The sequence below is a fragment of the Ranitomeya imitator genome, chromosome 4, assembly GCF_032444005.1.
Source record: "Ranitomeya imitator isolate aRanImi1 chromosome 4, aRanImi1.pri, whole genome shotgun sequence".
In the NCBI taxonomy this organism is placed as follows: domain Eukaryota; kingdom Metazoa; phylum Chordata; class Amphibia; order Anura; family Dendrobatidae; genus Ranitomeya; species Ranitomeya imitator.
The window spans coordinates 180,734,595-180,738,933 of record NC_091285.1 but is presented as its reverse complement, the minus strand read 5'-3'; the positions used below and the strand labels follow the sequence as shown (position 1 = coordinate 180,738,933).

At 43.0% G+C, this 4,339-nt stretch overlaps 1 pseudogene; it reads right to left on the bottom strand.

Annotated features, from left to right (window-relative positions):
- Positions 1 to 876: 876 nt before the first annotated feature.
- On the bottom strand, positions 877 to 1,912 carry LOC138674010 (lysM and putative peptidoglycan-binding domain-containing protein 4-like; annotated as a pseudogene).
- Positions 1,913 to 4,339: the final 2,427 nt, after the last annotated feature.

Below are 4,339 nucleotides of genomic sequence, written 5' to 3'. Positions count from 1 at the left end.
TCAGGCCACAGCCTTACACATATTGGAACATGGTCATTTCCATGATAAGGCCTTTACCTGAGCTCTGTGGAACTGCCTGTCACCTGAGTAATACACTCCACAGACCTCAACACTCTCTGGGACATATCCTGTAATTACTCCATTGTGCCTCAAAACCATGCAAAAGATTTTGCCTGGTTGGGTAGTTTCCAGATGAAGTGCTTGGTCTTGTGCAGATTGGCCAATGGCACTCCTGTCTCCTTCCCTTGAGGAAGCTGCTTCCAAGTAAAATGAGGCTTGTACATGTTCCTGACATGGGTTTCAGGGCTGACAGACTGAACACAATATAGTCATTCTCTGATAGTCTTGGGTTTAATCACACAAATCCGCATTGTGAAAAACCCCGTCCTGTAATTCCTCTGTGTCAGGTCTGGAACCGGGGGACAACGCTGCTGTAGTGTTCTTATTACAAATAATAACATCACCAAGGTTGAAATAAAATGATTTGCCAAAGCAAATCACTATCATAAAAGAAATGGGGAAGGCAAAGCTGATCTAGTCTATATAATCAGGAATTAACAGGGGAATGTAGCAGCTCCTAACTACTCGCAGCATTGGACAGTCCTGACTTCTCAAAGTTGGCTCCTGCGTGAACATTATTTGGTAAGACCAAGAGGTATAGGAGAGGAGCCCATCAGAAAGCAGTTTGCATTTTCGTTAATATGACAAATCAACAAACCAACCAACCTAAAACCTGATGAGTGCTCCAGGGGTATTTCTCCCCCCAGCAAACACTGACATATGGTAGTGAGCAGCTTGTTCCTGTTAAGACTAAAGAAACTGTTCCTCCTTCACACTTTACCCTCCTGTCTCTGTGCCTACTAGAAAGGTCTTGGCATCTGATCTGCTAAGTCTCTGCTGCTGTACTGTTTATTGTGAAATTGCCAAACGCTGATTTCTCTGGGCCTTTCCACATTTCATAGTAAAGGATATAAAATACTGGCAGAACAATCCCAATTAAAAGCATAATGACAACAGCATTCCACCATCGGATGCCCCAATCTGCTCCTAGATTGGGGTCTTTGTTCCTCGGGCCGGCGGAGAGCAGATGGCTGCTGGTACCAAGGTCCAATGATTCACTGAACAGCTCCTGGTTCTGCGCTGCAGCCTCAATGTTCTGGTCTATTTCCCGGAAGTACTGAGTTATGTTCTGGGTTTCTGTCCGGGTGACCGATGCCTCGTCGCCAGACTCAATGGCAAGGTCTATACAATCTGCTGATTGGCTTTTTTGTGTATTAGTGTCCTTGTGCCTCTCTGTTAGAAAGCCATGAACCTTGACTCGAATCTTGATGGTCTTTAAGGCGTACATGTCCTTCTCTGTGAATAACTTGTTTATCCTCTTAATGTCAGAAACCTTGCAGCTATACTGCAGTGCCAGTTTGTTAAGATTGTCATTCTCTGTAATGGCCTGCTCCAACAGAATCATGTCACTGACTTTTTCTCTAGATGCACTCTGTCTGTGAAGCTCGCCTCCTCTTGCTCACAGTTCCATAATGTCAAGTTCTTCTGCTGAGGAGCTGTCATGGTCTGCAGAGCCATTAGCAAATGTGTAAACATGGCTTCCTCGAGATGAATGGATGGTGGTCGGCGGATGGAACGAGTGAGAAGGACCCTTTTTCAGACGCATGGTTGTAAAAGCCAAGGAACGCTGCTCCTGTGAACTGTCACTGGTGAACTTCTAGCTCAATGAAAATATCCATTAGAACTTCTTTCTGACAGTCCATAAAAATTGGACTGCTCTTTGTTGTCATCTGAGTGCAGTCGATGTTTTACAGACCCACAGACTTGCATTGCTGATCTTGATCCGACCCCAAGATCAAAAGCGGACCGTCTCTGCAATTTTCTGCGAACCGCCCGGTCTGCGTTCTCCTTTGGGAGAGTTCAGGCCCTTAGTCCCGGAGCTGTGCCGCCTCCTGTGGCCGCTCATCTCCTGCCTTTCCTCGGTTCTCACGTTCAGTCTGTCCTCAGCCACCTGGACTTGCGGTACATGCACTGTCATGTGCATGGCAGCACGGCAAACACTGATTCAGATCAGTGGTGAAATCATCCCCACTGGTCAGAGAGCCGTGGTTCACACGTTGTCAAAAGACAGCGCAAGCGCACAGCTGTGATTGGAGGTATAAAGTTTACCTCCGGTCACTGGTGTCAGTTGAAGGGACAACTTCTCCCAGCATGCAACACCTGCTGCCGCTAATAACAGCGAGAGCAGGAGCGGCAGATGGGAGTATTCATCAGTTGCTCCTGTGCTGTAAATAATTAATGAAAAAAAAACAGCATGGGTTCCCCTGTATTTTTACTGACCAGCCATGTAAAACTCACAGCTGGGGGCCGCAACCCTCAGCTGTCAGCTTCGGCAAGGCTAGCTACAAAGGATAGATGGGTCCCCATGCCATATTTTTTAATTATTTAGATAAACAATTTATAAAAACGGTGTGAGGTCCCCCTCCATTTTTGACAACCAACCTTGCTAAAGCAGATAGCTGGGGGCTGGAATTTTCAGGGTGGTAAGTGGCCATGGATATTGGCCCACCCAAGCCTAAAAATAGTAGCCCACAGCTGCCCAGAAAAGGCACATCTATTAGATGCGCCAATTTTGGCACTTTGCACAGCTCTTCCCACTTGCCCTGAAGCGGCGGCAAGTGGGGTTAATATTTGTGGGGTTGATGTCACCTTTGTATTGTCAAATGACATTATGACATCAAGCCCATGGCTTAGTAATGGAGAGGCATCTCTAAGACAACAAAATCCAAAGAACTTCAGGTCTCAGTTATGGCCAGTGTTCAAGACTCCATCATAAGAAAGAGACTGGGCAAAAGTGTCGTGCTTAGCAGAGCTCCAAGACAGAAACCACTGCTGAGCAATAAGAACATAAAGGCTCGTCTCAGTTTTGCCAGAAAATATCTTGATGATCCCCAAGATTTTGGGAGATTACTCTTTGTGCTGATTAGACAGAAGTTGAACTTTTTGGAAGGTGTATGTCCCATTATATCTGGCATAGAAGTAACACAGCATTTCAGAAAAGGAACATCATAGCAACAGTAAAATATGATGGTGGTGGTAGTGTGATGGTCTGAGGCTGTTTTGCTGCTTCAGGATCTTGAATACTAGCTGTGAGAAATGGAGCCATGAAATGTGCTGTTTACCATAATTTCCTGAATGGGAATGTCCAGCTATCTGTTTGTGACCTCAAGATGATGCGCACTTTGCTTTTGCAGCAGGACAATAATCCAAAACATACCAGCAAGGCCACCTCTGAATAGTTTAAGAAAAACAAAATTAAGACATTGGCATGGCTTAGTCAAGGTCGTGACCTTATTGAGATGCTGTGGCATGACCTTAAAAATGCGACTCATACTCGGATAACCTGCAATGTGGCTGAATTGCAACAATTCTGCAAAGATGAGTGGGCCAAAATTCCTCCAGAGCATTGTAAAAGACTCATTTCCAGTTATTACAAACATTTTATTGCAGTTGCTGCTGCTAAGGGTGACCCAACCAGTTATTAAGTTTAGGGGCAATCACGTTTTCACACAAAGCTCTGTAGATTTGGATTCTTTTTACCTTAATAATAAAGTCCTTAATTTAAAAATTGCATTTTTTTATTGCTTGTGTTATCTTTGTCTAATATTTAAATTTATTTGGTGATATTTAATGACATTTAGTGACATTTAAGTGACAAACATGCAAAAGAATAGGAAAACATGAAGGGGGCAAACACTTTCACACAACTGTATTTCTTTATTGGATCTCAAACTGTGTTTTCTTGTATTTGTTTTTAATATTTTGCATTTGTATTTCTGTTTTTATTGTAGTTTGTCATGTGACTTACTCTCTCATGGTCATTGGTGTTTTCCTACATAAATGCCGTATGGGAACTGTGAATATGTAGCTTTTAGAAAGAATGCAGCTTGCATTCGAAACATATTATTTTTATATTCTTGATATGCGATTTTTTAAATTTTTTTGCCTAAATAAAAGTTTGTAATTTTTATGAAGCTGGATTATTTTCCTTCAATAGCTTCTACATTTGGTCCTATAGGATCCACGCTTCAACACGCCAAGAGTCTTGGTGAGCTGGTATTTCTCTTTTTTTCTTTGCAATAAGTCGCCAACTTTTCATTCCATGCCTAGAAGACCTGGTGATGTCCTAAAAAATTATAGAGAACATACAAAATACTACAGTAGATGCAGTAGTTTTTTATGTGGGGTGTAGTCGTTTCTGCATAAACTACCGTATATACTCGAGTATAAGCCGACCCGAGTATAAGCCGACCCCCCTAATTTTGCCACAAAAAACTGG